The following is a 21,867-nucleotide window of genomic DNA, read 5'->3' on the forward strand; positions in this document are numbered from 1 at the left end:
AATTTTCCCTTAAAAAATTAAGAAAATTATGTAAAGGCTGGGGCGCCTGGGTGGCTCAGTTGGTTAAGCGACTGCCTTCAGCTCAGGTCATGATCCTGGAGTCCCGGGATCGAGTCCCACATCCGGCTCCCTGCTCAGCGGGGAGTCTGCTTCCCCCTCTGACCCTCTTCCCTCTCATGCTCTCTATCTCTCATTCTCTCTCTCTCAAATAAATAAATAAAATCTTTAAAAAAAAAAAGAAAATTATGTAAAGGCTATTAGAAAATCTGAATCAGTCAATGTCCATTAAAGAAATGAGTAAATTATCAGAAATCTCTCTTCCTACCTCAAAGGACACCAAGGAGAGTTGATTTAGAGGCACCTTCTAACAAAGTGAAGAATGAATTATGCTAAGATTTGAAAAATAATAATAAAGTTGTTTCAGAGACCGTAAGGGGAGGGAAAACTAGCGAACTCATTGGATAAGACTGATATAAACTTGATGACAAAACTCACAAAAACAGTAAAACCAGAGATCAATTTCAAGCACAAATATATATGTAAAATATTTTTAATACATTAGCTAATCAAGGAGAGCAGTGCATTTAAAAGAGATTATGTTTCATGACAAAGAGGGACATCCCTAGGAGATCAGAACATCACAACATCCAAAAATCCTGTAATAGAATTAACATTTGCAATTAAAGAAGAGCCACGTATGTACATTTCAGTGTTTATAGACGTTCGACCCCATTTCTAATCAAGAAAACATACATGGAAACAAAACTGAAATTTCTCCTACTTTGTAGATTAGCAAAAATTATAAATAGATTGTGGAATTTTTACAAAATGATGTGCTTTGTCATAGCTGAAATAAATGAACAAAGATTTAAATAGATCCACATGGAAAGATCTGCAAAAAGCTAGAGTCTGTATTGGATACCATTTTGTTAGCTGTTGAAACATTCCCCAAAACATATTTAATGGCTGCAGAAGGAGAAGGCATGGTGATCTGCTGACAAGCTGGATAGGGACTGCTAAAACGTGTTCTCTGCACTCATTTGGGTGTTTAAATATTTTACAGCAGGGAACGGTTTCAGTGTTTCAAGATGCAATTTCTTTTTTATTTTTTTTTAAAGATTTTATTTATTTGTCAGAGAGAGAAAGCACAAGCAGGGGGAGCGGCAGAGGGAGAAGCAGACTCCCTGCTGAGCAGGGAGCCCAATGCGGGGCTCAATCCCAGGACCATGAGATCATGACCTGAGCCGAAGGCAGACGCTAAACCAACTGAGCCACACAGGCGCCCCCATGATGCAAGTTCTGAAGGTGGTTGGTGGCTGGTGGCTGCACCACAGCGTGAGTTGCTTACTGCCCCCAACCTGCACACTTGAGACGTTACAGTATGTGCATTTTACCGCAAGTATAAATAAATGCTTGATAATAATAAAAAATGTTAAAGAGCAGTCAGGGCCTGAGAAGCCTTCTGGTCTCCCAGGGTTTCTTTCTCTCCATTAGAGTAACTCACAAGCCGCCCACGTGAAGCACCTGACATGAACAGTCAGTCCGTCCGTGGCGGGAGTCCTGCCCACAGACCCACCAGAGCAGCTGTGTGCCCCGTTTCCTGGCTCCTGAGGCTCAGCAAGGGCCCTTTCTGGCAACTGACACATGAGGCCACACTCCGGCCACGGGTTGAGGCCACGCATGCTTTGTTCACACCCTGTTTTGTGTTACCCGTCATCAGTGACTGCACATCAGTCTTGGGGTGCAGTTGGGATGGAATTATGTGGAACAACCTACATGCTGCATCTTCACATCCCGCCAGACCCCAGCCTCCCCTTTCCCGGGGGATGCTAGCGGGGCCAGCTCTGCTCACCCGTCATTTAGGTCATTGGAAAAGCACATCTGTTTTTCGATTTAAATTCTCAGACGGACCTCACCCTGCAGTGAGGAAGGCTGAGCTAGACCCCCAGACCCTCCCGTTTTGGAGCAAACACAAGATTTTGCCAGGTGGGCCCTCTTGCTTTCTTCATAGTGACTTCTCATGGCTTTCTGGTGGCCGAGTGTCTGTCACCACACTCCTCGGATTATCCACCAGGAGCATCTCATCGTCAGACACGCTTCTTGGGGAGGGAAGGGCTCTTGCTTTTAATTAAAAGATGCTGGCCTCGCAAATTCCGTTTAATAAACTTCGCGTAATCCCTGAGCGGGCGTCTGGGAAAACCGCATGCATTTCAAACTCTGTCTGTCCTTATTACACACGCTCGCAAACTTGAAATGAGACGAGCAAGGGAGAGGGTGCCAAAATTCAGGGCAGGCGTTGCCTGTCAGGCTTGATAATCCTGGAAGACGTGGAGACGCCATGCGCTTGGCAGGAGCCCTGACAGGGTGACCACGCGACTGCATCACGCTGGCCCTACGTCCTCCAGGGTCCCTGCTCGGCTTCATTCATTAACTTCCAACCTCAAGGCTGACCCTGCCCTCCGCCTCAGTGTTGGCCTCTCACGTCTCGTTTGTGGAGGACCGAGATGCAGAAACGTCACCTCAAAGAAGGGCAGGGAGGGGGCGGGCTCCAAGGATGGATGGCAGGAATGAAATTAAAACCACTCTCTGGTGTGTTTTCTGAGACTGCAATCTTCGCGGTCATGAGAGCGGAGATCTCCGCTCCTGGGGGCTTTTCACGAGTGTTCATTAAGGGAGGAAAGGGTTCAAATTTTCTAATTTCTAAAGCAACCCTGGACATGAGGTACCCTGGTAATAATGTGCCATTGGATTGATTCCCAAATTAGCCACTGAGTGTAGTTCCTTCCAACCAAAAAATGTGTGTGTGTTATAATAAAATTAGCGTGATTTTGTGGCTGGTCAGCTTCATCCATCAGCAAATTGACTGTACTAATATGTACAAGTGTATAATCTGCAAAACCTTTATTTTAAAGGGGTTTCAGCCTTGGCTGTTCTATCCCATGCTTCCCTTAAGATGTATCTGCGCAGTCGGAATGAATTAAATCAGACCGCTTTGGGTTCACACACACTTTCCCTGTCTGAGAAAGGAGAACAGGGAAGGACTTCAGTTTCCTATCACCACTGCAACAAATCACCACTAACGGAGTGGCTTAAAACAACACATGTGTGTTATCTTACAATTCTGGAAGTCAGAAGTCAGAAATGGGTCTTACAGGGATGAAATTAAAGTGTCTGCAGGGGTGCATTCCTTCTGAAATCTGCAGGAGAGAATCTGTTTCCTTGCCTTTTCCAGATTCCAGAGGCCACCTGCCTTCCTTGGCACGTGGCCCCTCCCTCCATATTCAGAACACATCCTTACAAACTTCTGCTTCTGTTGTGACATCTGCCTTCCCTCCTTCCTCCTGCCTTCCTCTTACAAACACCCTTGTGATGACATTGGGCCGCAAAGATGATCCAGAATAATCCCCTCATGGCGAGATTCTTGACTTAATCCCATCGGCAAAGTCCCATGCGCCGGGCAAGGTCACATATTGCCTGTCCAGAGACTAGGACATGGACATCTTTGGGGGATTATTATTCAGCCCCATAGAAGGTAGGTGGCTAACTGTGGAAAGAGCCAAGATGTCCATCGACAGATGAATGGATAAAGAAGAGGTGGTCTATATACGCAATGGAATATTATGCAGCCATCAAAAGGAATGAGATCTTGCCATTGGCAACGACGTGGATGGAACTGGAGGGTGTTATGCTGAGTGAAATAAGTCAATCAGAGAAAGACATGTATCATATGACCTCACTGATATGAGGAATTCTTAATCTCAGGAAACAAACTGAGGGTTGCTGGAGTGGTGGGGGGTGGGAGGGATGGGGTGGCTGGGTGATAGACATTGGGGTGGGTATGTGCTCTGGTGAGCGCTGTGAATTGTGCAAGACTGTTGAATCACAGATCTGTACTTCTGAAACAAATAATGCAACATATGTTAAGAAAAAAGAAAAAGAAGAAGATAGCAGGAGGGGAAGAATGAAGGGGAGTAAGTCAGAGGGGGAGACCAACCATGAGAGACGATGGACTCTGAAAAACTGAGGGTTCTAGAGGGGAAGGGGGTGGGGGGATGGGTTAGCCTGGTGATGGGTATTAAAGAGGGCACATTCTGCATGGAGCACTGGGTGTTATGCACAAACAATGAATCATGGAACACCACATTAAAAACTAATGATGTAATGTATGGTGATTAACATAACAATAAAAAATAAAAAATAAAATAAAATAACAAGAAGGTAGGTGGCTGCCATTACCTTGTGAGATCAGTACTAGGCTTTAGGTTTCCTGAATTCTACCTGGTCTCTCGGCTTACCTGACTTTTCAGGAAAAAATACATAAGATCAGTGTCTTTACCCAGAGAGACTAGCGCATCTGCAATAACCGCCACCCCAAAACCGTCAGTGACATCACACAGTTTCTTTCTCGCTCCTGCAAAGTCAGCTACACCCCTCCAGGGCTGCCCCCCCCCCCCGGGCTGGCTCAGCACCTGTGGTACCATATCCACAGATTCTCCCAGGATCATGGGGGAAGGGAGGGCTGGGGCTTTGAAAACCGGCGGTTCATGCTTCTGGCTGAAACTTGGCCTCCACCCACATGACCTTGGCCAGAGCAAGTCATATAACCACACTTAAACTCAGGAGCCCAGGAGGTGAAATCCCCCCATGTGGGCGGACATAGAAGAGAAGCCTGTTTTAGTGAAGGATACAAATGCCAAACAGGCTTAGTCCCGATGGCCTGATGTGGACAATAGGCTCAAGGAGCAAGTCAGGCACCGGGCATGATTTCTTCTGCAGCAAGAGCGGCAACAACAAAGAGTTTGGAAAATAAAACCAAGCTCCTTTCTAGACATAATGGAGATAAAAGGGAACTTTATATCTTTTGCTAGCACATTTGGATACCCTGAAAGAAACAGAAGTCTCTTTGTCCTTTGTTATCTGCAGAATAAACAAATCCACAGGCGCTCCTTGGGCGTTCTTCACAAGGGCACCTTGATGTGTCCTGTTCTCGGTGGAATCTCAGAGCCGACTAGACCCAATTCATCTCTGAGATTGTCAAACGCTGAGCACAGCAAGGATGGCAGCCAGCCCCCACTCTCCTTGGAGGACGTGTGCTCACGCCCCGGCCAGGTAATTTTCAGGATCTCTAGATCTGTAGCCAGCAACGGGCTTTGGGGGTGGGATTGTCAGCCTTCTAACCACGCAGGACCTTGCAGACTTTATCCACTGACTCCAGGTACTGGAAGATAATCCACCAAAAGAAAAGAAAGAAAGAAAGAAAGAAAAAAAGAAAGAAAGAAAGAAAGAAAGAAAGAAAGAAAGAAAGAAAGGAAGGAAGGAAGGAAGGAAGGAAGGAAGGAAGGAAGGAAGGAAGGAAGAAAGAAAGAAAGAAAGAAATCACATGTTTTTAAAGGATTAGCACATTTCCCTGTGTTTTGCTCATCAAAGCTATGTGATGGATAAGCAGCACCTCTGCTCAGCGTGACGGCTGAGTTTCCATCCTGCATCCACGCAGCTGCGTCTCCTTCTTCACGGCAGGCGGAAGTTTCCATTAAGCAACTTGAAACATAAATTGTGCGGCGGCCCTAGGACCCCTGAGCTACTGCCCTTGATTCCGGGGCTCACCGGACTGCAGGTGTGGAGCGGCTGGTAACAGCTGACCCCGGTACAACACTCAGTACATAAGATGTGCATTGATCTACTCTTATTCCTAAAAACAGCCCTGTGGGTGGGCACTGCCAGGAACTCCATTTACACTGGAGGAAATGGGGGCCCAGAGAGGGTGAGTGACTTGCCTGTGGTGACTGCACAGGTATGGGAATGTATCCATGGTTCTTAGCGGCATACCAGCGTACCCTGATTATTTCCCACAGGATGAAAACCCACGACTGTTCAGTTCCTAAGCCTGTGGTTCCTAACCACTCTGAGGGTCACAGGCCACCTTGAGGATTTATGAAAGTGTGCTCTCTCTGCAGGAAGACATGCTCATGCTCATGGGGCACCTGATCCATTGCCTCTGCCAGAGCCCTTTCTCTGCAGACTGCCTTCCCCAAATGAATCAAGGTAGGAGCAGCCCCCTGAGCTCCCAGATGAGGGAGGAGGGTGGCCAGGGGAGGCTGCAGTTCCAAGAAACAATATTCATCCTGCGCTTCTGACTCAAAGGTCGCTTGGTGCCCTGGGCAGGCATTAAGGAAAACAAGGACTCTGGGCCTTGCTACAGCCAGTGCACGCAGACTTAATCCACGGCGCTCTGCATTCCAAAGTGTGACCAGAGTCTCAGAGTCCAAGCAGCTGGGGAAGCAGAGCTGCATTCACACCCCAATCCTGCCAATCTTCCCAGGTGCACAGGGCATATCCCCCACCTTCTGTAGAGGCAGGACTCAGGACACCTGCCACTCGGGGTTTCAGGGAGGAGCAACCAGGGGACTGGGTCTACAAGCATAGTGCAGGCCAAAGGATATCGAGGCACAAGCTAGAGCTCAGGGGTCAGTCTGGAAATGAGCTGAGGACCCCTGAAGTGTGGGACACAGACAGAGAGAGGGAGGGAAGTGACAGGAAAAAGGGAGGGAAGAGCCTGGCAGGGCTCTGGTGTGCTGAGAGCAGCAGCAAGGAGTGCCAACCCAGGGACCAGGTAGGGGGCACCCAGCCCCCCTCTGCTCTGCTCCCACCCTGGCTGAGCCCAGATGGCTCCCCCCAGGCTGGGGCATCCGTTGGGGGAGCTGTGTCCAGGGAGACAGGCCTGAAGGCAGCAGGGTGGTTGGAGCCCCCCAGGTTGCTACATGCTCTGTGCTTTGCCTGTGTTATGTCCCGAACCTTCTGAACAGCACATGAGGGGTTCTGCTCTGGGTAAAACTCTGTCCTCCAGAAAAATATATTCACAACCCAACCCCTGGTACCTGTGAGTGTGGCCTGATTTGGAAGTAGGGTCTTTGCAGATGTCCTCAAGCTAGGATGAAGTCATTAGGGTGGGTCCTACCCCAATATGACTGGTGTTTTTAGAAGAAAAACCAGAGACACACAGGGTAAGGACAAACATGTGAAGATAGGGGGCAGAGATTGGGGTGACAAGCCCACAAGCCAAGGAACTTCAAGGACTGCCAGCAACCACCAGAAGCTGGGAGGGGCCTAGAGCAGAGCTCCTCCTGAGAGCCTGGAGGAGCCAGCTCTGCACACACCTGTATTTTGAACCTCTGGCCTCCAGAGCTGTGGGAGAATAGATTTCTGTGGTTCTAAATCCCCCAGCTTATGATGAGTTGTGGCAGCCCCAGGACACTGATATGGGCTCCCCCACTTTAAGAAGGGAAGTGAGGCGCAAAAAGAATAAGAAATAAGAAATGTGCTCTGGAATCCATGGCTCAGAGGCGCAGAGCAGCTGATCTCCAGCCCCTGACCCACGAGCCCCCATTAGTCTCCATTTAGAGAAAGGTCCTGTGCCAATGTCCTGGGGTGACCATAGCAAAATCCCATAAACTGCAAGGCTGAGAACAACAGAAATGGATTCTATCACGGTCTGGAGGTCAGGAATTCAAGATCAAGTGTCAGCAGGTTTGTTCTACCCCTGGAGGTTCTAGAAGAGGATCCTTCCTGCCTCTCCCCATCTCAGGCGGCTGCTGGCAATCCTTGGAGTCCCTCTGCTTGTAGACAATTCACTCCAGTCACCTGGCCATCTTTTCCCTGAGTCCTCCCATCATCTTCCCTCTGCGCACCAGTCTGTCTCCATGTCCACATGTCCCTGTTTTATAAGGACACCAGCCATATTGGATTAGGACCCACTTGAATGGCCCCATTTTAACGTAATGACCACTGTAGAGACTTTATTTCCATATGGGGTTACACTGTGAGGTCCTGAGGATTAGGACTTCACCAAGTATTTTGGGAGGGACCTGATACAACCCTTTTACCACTAAACCCTGGATTTAGTGCCCACCCAGATGATCCAAGATGATCTCGAGAATTCTCAAGACCCCTACCTTAATTACACCTCCAAGACTTTTTTCCAAATAAGGTCACTCACAGGTTTTTGGAGTTAGGAGGCAGACATCTTTTTTAGGGGGCCACTGTTCAGCCCCACACAGGTCTCTGGGGCCAGGTTTATTCTTCTGTGTATCTTCTCTCCCCCAGCTCCACCAACCCCCAGGCCTTTTGGAGACAGAGCCCTTGTTGCTGCTTACAGGGTAGTAAACAACAGCCCCCATGTGGCTGCCTGAGGCTTTGGGGTTTACAGCTGCTCTCAGCCTTGGAGGCTTATTGAAACTGCCTGGGATTTGTTCCAACAGTGTTGCTGGCAGACTTCGATCTGGTGGGCCCATGTGCGACCGGAGCATCCATCCTAACCATCATCAGGCTGAGAACCCTGTTTGTAGGGTCATTTGGGGATCCACTTCCATACCCTTTGTCTTCATAGCAACCCTGAACCGTTAGACCAAGGTGTCTGGGCTGCTTCTCCAAATAAGGAAATCATGGCCCAGGTGAAGACTCCCCAGTTACATGCTAGGAAGTGGCAGATGTAGAATCAAGACCCCAACCTCCCAAATCTTCCCCCTGGAAAACCTGTTCCAACTCCCCCTTCCCAAGCCTACCCCCACCCCCCACCCGAGCAGCCCAGTCTCCACATTCACCTCCAAACTGAGAGCCTCACAGCATCATGGGACTTGGCCAGGTGTGGCTGCCATCTCTCTAAGTCTGGAGGAGCTGCTCAACATGGGGGCTCTCGGAAGTGCACATGTGAATAGGGTTGGGGCAAAGACTGAGGCAGGTGGAAATGGGAGAGGGTGGCAGGCCAGGTGCCAAAGACCACAGCCAGGTCATAGAATCATTTAAAGGTAGCCTTCAGGAGCATATTCTTGGAGGTGGTTCCTTCCTCTGGACCACATGTCAGTGCACTGAGGGCAGCCTGAGCTCATAGCAAATCTACATCCCACGGTCCATTAATGGGGCAGGAACTACATTTCTTCAGGGAGGACACCTTCTCTTGGGTCCTTGCAACTGGTCCACAAGTTGATACAATATATCCTTCGAAACACACAGTCAAGGCGCCTGGGTGGCTCAGTCGGTTAAGCCTCTGCCTTCGGCTCAGGTCATGATTCCAAGGTCCTGGGATCAAGTCCCACATCAGGTTCCTTGCTCAGTGCAGAGCCTGCTTCTCCCTCTCCTCCCTGCTTGTGCTCTCTCTCTCTTGCTATCTCTATTGCTATCTCTGTCTCTGTCTCTCAAACAAATAAATAAAATCTTTAAAAAAAATAGTCATGTGTGGATACAATGTATCCTTACAAAACATAGTCACATGTTGGTACACTGTATCCTTCAAAACACAGTCACATGTTAGTACAATGTGTCCTTCAAAACATATGGTCACATGTTGATACAATGTGTCCTTCAAAACACAGTTACATGTTGGTACAATGTGTCCTTCGAAACACATGGTCACATGTTGATACAATGTGCCCTTCAAAACACAAGGCAACAAAACCGGAAAGAGCCAAGATGTCCATGACAGATGAATGGATAAAGAAGATGTGGTATATATACACAATGGAATATTATGCAGCCATCAGAAGGAATGAGATCTTGCCATTTGCAACGATGTGGATGGAACTGGAGGGTGTTATGCTGAGTGAAATAAGTCAATCAGAGAAAGACATGTATCATTATCTCACTGATATGAGGAATTCTTAATCTCAGGAAACCAACTGAGGGTTGCTGGAGTGGTGGGGGGTGGGAGGGTTGGGGTGGCTGGGTGATAGACATTGGGGAGGGTATGTGCTATGGTGAGAACTGTGAATTGTACAAGACTGATGAATCATGGATCTGTACTTCTGAAACAAATAATGCAATATATGTTAAGAAAAAAAAAGAAGAAGATAGCAGGAGGGGAAGAATGAAGGGGAGTAAGTCGGAGGGGGAGATGAACCATGAGAGACGATGGACTCTGAAAAACAAACTGAGGGTTCTAGAGGGGAGGGGGTGGGGGGATGGGTTAGCCTGGTGATGGGTATTAAAGAGGGCATGTTCTGCGTGGAGCACTGGGTGTTATGCACAAACAATGAATCATGGAACACTACATCAAAAACTAATGATGTGATGTATGATTAACAATAAAAAATTATTAAAACAAAACAAAACACAAGGCAACAGCCCACACCTGTATCCCTCATCCCTCACGCTCACAGGTGCATGTGAGTACCTTAGTGGGCCGGTCCTGTTTACAGCAATGCAAGCAGAGATGTTTTTGGATGGGTGGCAGAAGAAGTCAAAAGCCTGCGCCTCCATGGGGCATCTTTTATTCCACTATAGCCAATGCTTTCCAGAATAAATTTCCCTCTCAAGGAGAAGTGCAGTAGAAGCATTAAACAGCATGGTAGATTGAATTTCCCCATAAAATATGTATTGTAATCCCAATTCCTGGTACCTGTGAATGCAACCTCATTTGAAAAGAGTCTTTGAGGACATAATCTGCTTAAGGTAAAGTCATACTGGATTAGGATGGGCCCCAAATCCAATGACTGGTGTCCTTGCAAAAAGGGAGAAATTTGGACACAGAGACAAATGGGGAGAAGACAACCATTTGACAACAGAGGCAGTGATGGGAGAGATGCAGCTGCAGGTCAAGGGTCCCCAAGGATTGCCAGCAAATCAAACCAGGAGCTGGAATTGACCAGGAAGGATTCTTCCCTAGATCCTTCCAAGGGAGCAAGGCCCTGTGACACTTGAATTTCAGACTTCTGGCCTCCTGGACTGTGAAAGAATCAATTTGTGTTGTTTAAAGCCTCTGGTTTGTGGTAATTTGTTACAACAGACCCAGGAAACAAGTACAAACTGTATTAAGGTTTAGTCGCAGATAGACCCAGAGGCAAATCCCTGCTCTATCACATTCCAGCAGTTTGACCTTGGACAAGTTACTGCAGGTGCCAGCGCAAGGTGCCCTCTTCCCCTCTGTGTAGCAAGGACAGTCCCAGAACCTACATACATGCTGACATGAGGATGTGACAGTGTGATGCCACAGATAATGAGCTTAGCCCAGTGCAAACCAAGCAACCCCTGCTCAGGAAATGCAATGACTGCTATCATTTCTGACTCTTGATTATTCAAAGGCAGATTTTCCAGAGTGTTGATTTTCTCTATCTTGAGATTCTCTCTCCTCTCATTAGAAAAAAAAAAAAAAAAAAGATTATTTTTCAATGGTGTATCAATGTGTTCCACAAACAACACATCTAAGTATCAGTGGAGTTATCCTAGATGCTGGTACCCAGAGCTCTGGTTATTCTTGACGTGTCTGGGTCATCTCTGTCCATCTGCTCATCTGTCTGACTGTCCACATAACCAGCCCTGAAAGGGAACTGGGAGCTCTGGAAGGTATCCAGAGGTCATTTCCACTGAGTAGCGTGAGGGCGACATGAATGGGCCCTGGCATCTCCAGATGGCAGCCTCAGGTGTGGTTCAACAGATCCAGAGAAACAGCACATGTGGGTATAGTCGCTTGTATGATGGGGCAGGGACCAGAGCTGCTGAGTCCTCATGATGGCAGAATGGTCTGGCATAATAGTATAGACAAATAGTCTGTTTGGCATTTCTTGGCTCCTCTAAATGCAGTTGACCAGAACACAAAGTAATTTCTGTGTTCCAGAATGGACTCTGAGTCCCATCCTTGATCGCCATCCCCAATGTCTACTCACCATGTTCAATTTAAAGTACCAAAGAGCAACAAAAGCAGGCGTGAACTTTAAATGGCATTCATCAGCAACTAGATTTCCTGAATTACATTATCGCATCCCGAGAAATATGCAAATGGACGGTATTTTCACTGCTGAATGTTCTCATTATGCTTTCTGAGCACTGTAAACCCAACGATGGGTTTAGAGAATTCTCCCTAACACAGCTTTCTGTAAACACGCTGGCTCATAATTAGCACAAGGATACAACTCCCTCTGTGCAGTACCTTGCCTTTGATTTGGCATTTCCTAACAATCATGGGAAGAAAAATATCCAGCAATTGGTGGAGAAGACCAAACTCCTTTCCCTCTAATGGATAACTGGCCAGGCGTGATTGGTGGACCCAAACTGATAGCTTCTGAAGGGCCATGTTGTAACGTGCACCAACTGTACCACCTGCCCTACTCCATCCCAATGGCACACCCACACTGCTGGACTGTTCTCCTAGAAGGGTAGGCTTGAATTTAATACCTCCAAAGATTCTAAACAAGGGACAATTAAAAGAGAGTAAATACGGCTGCATATGAGTAGCCCATTAAAAAGAGTAACTACAAAGTACCACGAACAGAGTGGCTTAAACAACAGAAATTTATTATCTCATGGTTCTGGAGTCTGGAAATGCAAGTTCAATGTGTTGGCAGGGCCATGCTCCTTCTGAAGGCTCCAGGGAAGAATGTTCCAACCTTTCTTCAGGCTTCTGATGGTTCCTTGACTTGTGACAGAAGAATCCCAATCTTCCCATATTGCTGTGTGTGTATGTGTGTGTGTGTGTGTGTGTGTGTGTCCAAATTTCTCCTTTTAGTAGGGACACCGAACATTTGGATCAGGGCCCACCCTTCTCTGGGGTGACCCCATCTTGACTAATTACACCTGCAGGTTCTAGGGGTTAGGACTTGAACATATGGATTTTGGTGGGACATGATTCAGCCCACAACACTAGTGGAGGGATTATTTTAAATCTTACCCCATACTCCACAATCCACTAAGAAAAAGTCACTTCTTTCCACCCATTGCAATTAATATACACAACCCAAGGGTCTGACTATGCAAAATCAATTCGGCAGTTGGGCTGAGTTAATGACTCCATCAAAATCCCTAGGAGTCCATTCCTAGATGTGTAAATGTTTGGTAGACTGCGTCTGTTGCCTAGGCCAGGACAAGGTGGGGCAAGATGGCACTCACTGTGTGGGAGGCAGGGCCAGCACCTGCTCAGACCCAAGAGTGAGCGCCTTCTTAAAAATATGTCTCCAAAGTGCTTCACTTGCCTTCCCCCATCTGTATCCTGGTGTGAGCAGTTCTGGGAACACGAGCTGGCTCGGCTTTTTTAAGATCTGCATCATGCCCAAACTCAAATCTCAGTCTGAACTAAACAAACAAGACCTATGATTCAGCTCTGAAGGACAGTTCAAATATCCCTGCAATATGAAAAATATTAAAACCACATTGTTAATGCAGAAGACCCAATAAAGGGGCTTGAATATTGTGAGATTATTTCATTTCTTTCTAATTTGTTGCAAGCCACCCTCAGCAGAGATCACAAAGATTTTCTTCTCTCTTGTACAGGCTTTGATTTAAATCCAGCCCTAAAAAGACCCGAGGCAAAGAAAAAACCCATGGAGGGCGCCTGGGTGGCTCAGTTGGTTAAGTGACTGCCTTCAGCTCAGGATATGATCCTGGAGTCCCGGGATCGAGTCCCACATCGGGCTCCCTGCTCAGCGGGGAGTCTGCTTCTCCCTCTGACCCTCTTCCCTCTCATGCTCTCTATCTCTCATTCTCTCTCTCTCAAATAAATAAATAAAAAATCTTAAAAATAAAAAAAAGAAAAGAAAAGAAAAAAACCCATGGAGTGAGCGAAACTTACTTTCCATGTATAATTGGAGAAAATTGAATGGGTCTTGTTCTGCGGGCCCTTTATTAAAAAGTTTTCGCCAGAAACTCTTTGCAAACAAGTTTTAGAGAGAGCCAGTTTCTAAGTGCCAGGATGCATGTGTCCCAGGGGGGCAGCTTAACTTGGCAAATAAGAATGTTCCTAGGACCATTTTCCCCCTTGGTTTATATAAAGTGACAACACTGATTTAGGGGAAGAACAATAAGTCTCCCTGCAAATCTTCTTTTTAATCACAAGGAGGAAAACAAGAAGGAAAGCCTTGCATCGCCATAAAGGAGAATAATCAATAGGAGATTTGTGGTTTAGATATGTTATCAGCAGTCAGCTTAAATGACGACATAACTGTGTTTACAGGTGTGCACAGCTGGGCTGCTCTGAGGCAATTATGATGTTGTGGATGCTTATGGAAAACCACCCCCTCCAAAAAGCTCAGGCAGAAATCCCATGCATGGCGTAGGAATCCATCCAGGCCAGCTTGACACCATGGCAAGTCCAGATGCAAACACCTCTACCCCAGCCACAGTGGGATCTGAGCTTAAAAACGGTCATTGTGGCACAAAAATCCATGAGAAGGACCTTGCAATAACTGGACAACATCCCAAAGAACTTCTTGGAGCATGGGACCCACACAGAATCCCCAAATCCCAGAGCCTGAAAGGCCTGGAGACTTCAGAGCCCCATCCATTCCTCTAAGGATGAACAGAGAAGGGACATTGAGGCCCAGAGAAGGGACACTGAGGCCCAGAAAGGCCACAAGACAGAGGAAAACCAAGGCAGTATGGAAGCCACCTGTATCCACCTCAACTGTTCTGGCCAGCTCTGGGCTGCACTCTGGTGGGGTACAAAGATGTGCAGGATCACATCCCTTCTCATAGGAGTTTTCAGCTTGGCAAGGAAAAGCCATACAATAAAAGATGTTTGTAAATGCTGCAGAAAATGTGGTGGGGGAGAAAGCTTTTGTGGTGGGCTTCAAACTTCAGAGAAGGTGAGAATTTCAAACAGCTCTCCAGGCAGAAAGGACCGAGAGGTCTGGGAAAGTATAGCCAAGGTTTGCAGAAGATGGACCATTTACTCATTCGACCAGTATTTACTGAGCAACTACTATGGCCTTGACAATATAAGGATTTAAAATGTACCAGCCCCTGAATTCTAGCACCTTGTGGCCTGTCCACTGGGGGAGAGAGTCAATAAGCAGTCAGTCACAATGCTCCATGATTCTATTCCCCAAGACAAGGCTTGACACCCAGTGGGGCTCAATACATATTTGTGGAATGAATACTAATTTCACCTAATTCACTGAGGTGCATGGGAGATGAAGAAGAATTTCACTAGGACTGAATATTCTATGGCTAGATAGACACCGTGAATTCAAAGCAGGATTGTCATGGAATTGATGGAGTCTCCCCAACCCCCATGACAGTCACCAACACCATGGTGAAGGGTGCAGCTGGGAGAGGTGGGCATGGATGAAAAGGGCCACCATGAGCAAGGGTCTGAGGCCAGAAAATCTCTAATGTGTTTAGGACCATGAGCAGACTGACTAGGTAAAGACAAGACTCACAGAAGTGTCATGGGGCAAGAAGGTCAAGGTCATATCTGGGAGCCAACATGAGCAGGTTTCCCTTCATCCTGCAGAAAGCAGGGAGCCACTGAAAGCACCAAATATCTGTAAGTTCTGACTTCAGAATGTGGTAAACACAGACCCATGGTTCTCAACTGGAGACAGTTTTGTCCCCACCTCCCCAAGGGACATTTTGGGTCCTCCTCTCCCAGGCTGTGTGCACATGACTAATAAGTTGTTATCGATCTCATTTGTCTAGCATTGGGCATTATGAGTCAACCATCTCATACCATTTAGGGCAGGGCCCTTCCTCACCAGAAGGGCGAACAGGTGTTGACCAAACACCTCTCCCCAACAACAAAGACACGTAGCATAAAGTGTCAGTAGTCAATAGTGCCAGGTATAATACGAGCTGTCAGAGAGTTCGTTGGCTTAAAATCTCCCTCCCTTCCCAGGACCTGACATCTCCTCGCTAGATTTGCTTATCTGGTTGTTCTTCACAGACCTCTTTAAAAATATATATATTTAAATCTCTGAGAAGCAGAAAGTGTTAAGCAGAAACTGTTCTGTGAGAGAAGGGGATTCTGGGCACATGCCTGAGTGTGGAAATGTATGAGAAATGTGAAGGTGTGAGCAGCACCATAGCCTGGGGCTACACTTGGCCCACGTCCCCAGATCGCAGAAAGGACATTTTCAGCTGGTGAGAGACTTGCAACATTGTGTTAACTGGCTTGTTGGGTGTTTCCTCTGCCTCTGAGGCTGAGTGACAGGACTGGGGAGGTTAAAGGGATGGGAACGGGGTGTGCATGGAAGCAGCTTGACCTCCTCCCAGCGCAGAACAGTCGCCACAAGCACTGACTCCCGTGGCTTCTGTACCACCTACCAGAAAAGACTTCACCAATCACCCTAGAAACAGTCTCTTCTGGATGGCTTCCAAACAGTCTCTGTCATGCTGTTTATTCCCCTCCTGGTCCTGTCCCAGCTGACACAACTTCTTCTATGTATCAGCCCACTTGTGTGATATCTGTTTCTCCCATGAGATGGTAGCTCCCTGAGGACAGGGGCCTCATCTGCCAGTGCATCTGGCTCAGCGCCTGGAAGAGGGGTAGACCGACAGGAGAGGCTAGCTGAGTCCACCCCACAGTCTCCACAGCAAATCCCCCCGGGGTCACAGTGGTGAAGCTCCTCCTTCTTTCAATAAAACATGGAGGTGAGCTCAAGAAGCATGAAGCTTCCTGAAGAGGATGAGGCTCACACTGACTCCCAGAAGTTAGTAGAAGCCACAGTCCCTTATGATTCCCACCTCCTGGCACCCATCTCCATGTGAGCCCTCCCCAGGAGTGTGGGCAGACCTCTGAGTTGCTTCTAACCAGTAGAATGGAGGAGCAGTGATGGAATGTCCCTCTGTGACTGAGTTATGTTACAAAACACTCCATCTTGGAAGATTGAGCTAGAGATTCTCCTTGCTGGCTTGATGAAATGAGCCACTCGGTTGGGGATCCCCACTTGGCAAGGAACTATGGGCAGCTTTCAGGCCCCAGCCAGCAAAAATCCAGGCACCCAGTCCCACAACTGCAAGAAAATCCATCTTGTCAACAGCCTGCGGGAGCTTGGGTGCAGACCCTCCACAGTCCAGCCTCCAGCTGAGAACACAGCCTGGCTGACAACCAGTGGTACTTTGTGTGCAGCCCTAAGCAGAGGACCCAAACTCCTCTGCTGTGCCCAAACTCCTGACCCACAGAAGCTGTGAGATAATAAACAGGTATCATTTTAAACGACTAAATTTGTGGCAATTTGGTTACACAGCCATGAAAACTAATATAAAAACACTCAGCTCTGAAATGCAACCTAAGGCCATTGTTTTTCATGGGGCCTGGGTGGGAGGTCCTGTGCAGCAGCTACAAATGAAACATAAAGTCTCCTGAACAAGAGGTGGGTTATGTGAGCACTAACAAGGAGAAAAGTCCCAGGATGTCAGTCCTACAGGAGGCTCTTCCACCATCCACTCATGCATTTATTCCACAAATACCTACTGAACACAGAAGTTGGTCCCAGAGCCACAATCATGGATGAGGCAGACCTGACCCTTCCCTTTGCATAGGACAATCCAGGGCTCCTTCTTTAAGTGACTCAAGGGAGCTCAAATCCTTCAAATTCAAGGCTGAGCTCCATCCAGGCCTGATGCCTGGCTGCTCATGTTGTGTAGACAAACTCAGATGGGGTAGCTGAACTTCTCTGTCTCAGCCAGGCACTCCAGTATCCCATCTATAGGGCCTATCCCTCACCCCCAGTGCTTCCCCCAACCTATGACTTACCACGAGAAAACATGCTCACACACACATTCACTTACACCACTCCCAAGCAAACTGTGCAGCGGGAAAAGTCTTTGAGAGCAAGTATCAAGTGCTCACGCAGTTAGAAGAGAATTGTATACATGGTGTGCATGGGAGTAATTGCCATCGGCGGCTGTTTGGGCCGTGTTCTCATCTGGAAGTTCAGTGGGGAGGAATCTGCACCCGCGCTCCTGTAGGCTGTTGGCAGAACCCGTTTTCTTGCAGCTGTCATGGGGCCTGGGTGGAAGCCTGGTTTTTCTCTAGCCAAAGCCTGGAGGTCACCCCAGTTCGACCCCATGCAGTGCTCAGGAGTCCTCTCCCTGGATGGGAAGCCTTGCTCCAACAGTGACCAGCTTGAAGAACCTTGGTTAAGTCATGTAACCTCCTATACCTCATCTGCCAAAGAGGACACCAGTGAGAATACCTAATATATAGGATGGTTGAAAGGACAGAATGAGTTGATAAATGCAAACAAATGAATGCAGTGGCAGGCACACTCATTCAATAAATGTTAGCTATTATTACTGGTTTTCCACTGTCATGCCTTCAAAGCCCTTCTATCCACTGATGGCTCCCAAACTAGTCTTGCATCTTGTCCTAACACTTGAACTCAGAACCGTACCTCCCACTGCCTACAGGACACCTCCACTTGAGATTTCTAAGAAGCACCTCAAATCCCCACTGCATCCCAAATGGCTCATCCTGTGGTCTGCATCATCCCAGGAAGCAGCACCTCTGTTCCTCCCAGTGCTGGAGCCAAAGCCTTGGAGGTCAGCAAGTTCTTTTGGCTCTACTTTCAAAATATATCCAGCATCCACCCACTGCTCAGCACCTGTAGTGCTGCCTGGTGGCCCAAGCCTCATTACCGGTCCCCAGGGCTACTTAATAGCCTCCTGCGTCTCCACCCTGTGCTCCCTGTGGTTTATACTCAGCAGACAGGAAAAGCCTCGTAGATGCAGGTCCAAGCACCCTCTGTGGTGTCTCCCCATCTCACTCAGGGACCTGCGTGGATGACCTTCTGCAATCTGCCCCATGACCTCCCTGACCTCAGCTCCTGCAGCTCCCGCGGCCATCACCCCTCCCAGTCTCTTTCTGACCTCTCTTTATTCTGTGGGGCCACTGCCCTTATGCTCCAGTGCCCGGACACCCCCTCCCAGGTATCCCCATGCCGCCTCTCTCCAATATTACATCTTTATTCAAATACCACCTTCTCAGGCATTACTCTTTCTAAAACTGGATGCCCCCCACCCAGACTTCCCATCCCCCTTCCCTGCTCTGTTTCTATCTTAGCATTTACAATTGAATTATCATGCATTTTGTGATTTCACTGGCTTATTGTCTGTCTTCTGTAGAAATTGATCTCCATGTGGGCAAGGATTCCTGTCTGCTTTGATGCATCTCCAGTGCCTGGAGCATAGTAGGTGTTCAGGATACACCTGCCAGGTGGAGGGAGAGGGACTCTCAGACTCCCTGCATACAGAGTGGCCTAACGGTGTTGCTTTTGCAGCTGCTGCTAGCTGGGACAGCTCCTTCTCCACCATCCTCTGCTTTCTTTGGTTTCTCCTCTGCCACTGAAAGTTAGTTGGAGGGAAGAAAGACAGGGAGAAAAGGCAGAAACAATCGCCATCCTGGTGGTGCTATGGTTCCCATGCGAAATTTCTCCAAGACGTTGTTAGTCCTCCATTAGAACAAATACTTCCTGATTATCTATAACATCCCAGAGATCTCTTTGGAACATTAGGTCAAGGCTACTCTGCAGTTCCGTATAAATCCACTGATTGGGGGAATATACTCAATATCTAGTATGCAATGATTATGATTTACTGATAGACGTGACCACAGATGACCTCGAGGATAGAGGAAAAGACAGATTTTTGCAGCTAAAAGGCAAGAAATTTTCCACAGAACAACAAGGAAAGCAAGTGGGGAGAAAAGAGGTTTGAGAAACACAATAGGCATCGTTACAGCAGTGAGAAAAGTCCTGGTACTCGGGATGCCTTCGGGAGGCTCCTTCTGCTGTGGCTGGAGACGCAGGCAGACCCGGCTGACACTGCGAGGGTTCTAGCAGCCCCCACATTCTGCACCAACACCCCCCAGTCCAGGGTGTCCCTCCTGACCTGGGTGGCCTGCCAACTCCATGAAGGCAAGAAAATCTATCTAAATCTTTCAAGAGTCCACCCAGACCCCATGTGGCCTCTGCAGGGCAGTGTCCCCAGTGGAAAACCTCCCAGGCATGTTCCCCCTAAAGGTCTGCTCGGTAACTCTGGGACTATGAGGTCCTTTCTAGAGAAGCCCTGCAGGAGTAGGCTTTCTCGGAGCTCACTTAGACCCTGGGCCTGGGATGACATCCAACGCCACCTCTACCTCGTGCTGAGATCAATGCCTGGAGGGGATATAGAGGGAAGGAGGAAGGGCTGAACCCCCTGACTGGGGGATGGAGGGGAGCAAGTGCCCAGAAGCTCCTTCTGAACCCTCCAGAGCAGAACGCTCTCTCCTCCAAGGCACAGGCACCCAGCCAAGTGCTCACCTGCTTCAAGAACGTGGCCTGCAGCTCTGCCAACCGAGTGACATTTTGAAGTTGTTTAAAGAAGAAGTTACAAGTAGGAACAATTTGGGCCTCTTGACTCCCGTGAGAGATTGCTACTTTCTGCAATTATTTATGTGAAACTCAAGATCATTTGCCAACTATTTTTCGGAGATGGCTGACAGCCAGGTGAGACAAGAGTTTTGCGGCTTTCTCTCTCCCCCCTTCTCTCTCTTTTTCTTTTGCTTGTTAGTTTGCTTGTTCAGGATAACCAAGATGAATTATGATGAGACATGAAACTTCCAAACAGGAAGGACAAGTTTCTTCACAGTTTGGTATAAAACGATGGATAGATTGCAGCTGTGCTGTCCTGGGAACATGTGAGTGAGCTGCTGGCCATTAACAAGTGCCCCTCACTGAGTCTCTTCAGCCCTCTGCCTCTCGGGGGCGCCCCCAGCATCCTGCGCTCCTGGCTCCTTCAGTCCTTTGCATGGCTTTCCCCTCCGGGCTGGGCAGGAGCCACCAGGGGCCCTTTCACCTCCAGTAAAAAACAGGCAAAATTGGACTTCGGTGCTTCAAAGGACACCTTCAAGGAAGTTAAAAGACAACCCCCCCGCATGGGAGACAATATTAGCAAATCCTGTACCTGATAAGGGATCTTTATCCAGATATAGAAGGAATCCTCACAACTCAACAATAAAGATAAATATTCCAATTAAAAATGGTCAAAGGAATAGGTATTTCTTGGAAGAAGATGTACAAATGGCCAATAAGCTGTGACAAGATTAGTGAAAATGTAAATCAAAACCACAAGCTACCACTTCAGACACACACAGAAAGGTTTGTGGGTTCGGGTGACTGTCCCCAAATCCTTGCTAGTTGCCTGGTCCGGTGAAAGGTAGTGGGGCAAAGGGAGGGTAGAGGGGGCTGGGCCTCTACTATTGGCACTAATGGGGACTGCCATCCTCTGTGGACCCTTATGGAAGCAGGGAATGACCCCATGTGGGTGCCTCTCGCTCCTGAGAGTAAGCATCAGACATTTCAGGACACAGCCCTGGAATGGTTCAGGAGTCTGTTTCTGTCATTGTTCCTTGTGTAACCTTGGCCAGTCCTGTCTCATCCCTGGGCTGGGGACACTTATTTGTGAAAGACAGCTTGGAGGAGGTGACCCACTGCCCCTTCCAGCTCTAACACACTAGCCAGTTACTACACTTTCCTCCTGCTTCTGGTCTCTCAAAGCCATCCCTTGCAGCCTGCAAACTGGTAGTCCCCAAGTCCCCAGTTGCAGCACAGCTAATTAAAGGCTGGCAGCATCAAGATGCTTTGCAAACTGGAACCACGCATGGGTTACTTTTGAAAGATTCCAACTCTGGTGACTCACAAAAGCTTCCTGTCAGAATGTCAGGGCAGCTAGCAGAACCACACACCTCTAAGCCCCAGAGTGGGGCAAGGTCCCCCCTGCTGGGCCCAAGTTATTCTCCTGGCCATGCCCCGGGGCCATGCTCTGGAGCAAGCAAGCTTTCTGAGGAGACAGAGATGGATGGCACCAGTCCAGCCCTGGGAAACAAGCCATCATCTGACGTTTCACACCTGGAGACTCATCTACACATCCTTTACCCTGCAAGTCAAAAACCCTTCCCGGCACAGAAATATTTGATATTGATTTTATCCACCATGCTGAGAGCTGTCGAACGTGGGAACATCCAGGAGAAGGGCCAAGGTGTGCCCAACTGACCAGCCATCTGATGCACCCTCCCTATGAAGGTTTCGATCCCTGTGAATGGAAAGATCAAAGCCATTTTCATGTCATCCTGGTGCATGGAAACGGACTTTTTATCAGCCCCATCTGCCTATTTGGGTTAATTCATATTCT

Source organism: Eumetopias jubatus, unplaced genomic scaffold (assembly GCF_037043125.1).
Source record: "Eumetopias jubatus isolate StellerSeaLion01/CBP00866 unplaced genomic scaffold, mEumJub1_p1.0 scaffold_4, whole genome shotgun sequence".
NCBI lineage: Eukaryota > Metazoa > Chordata > Mammalia > Carnivora > Otariidae > Eumetopias > Eumetopias jubatus.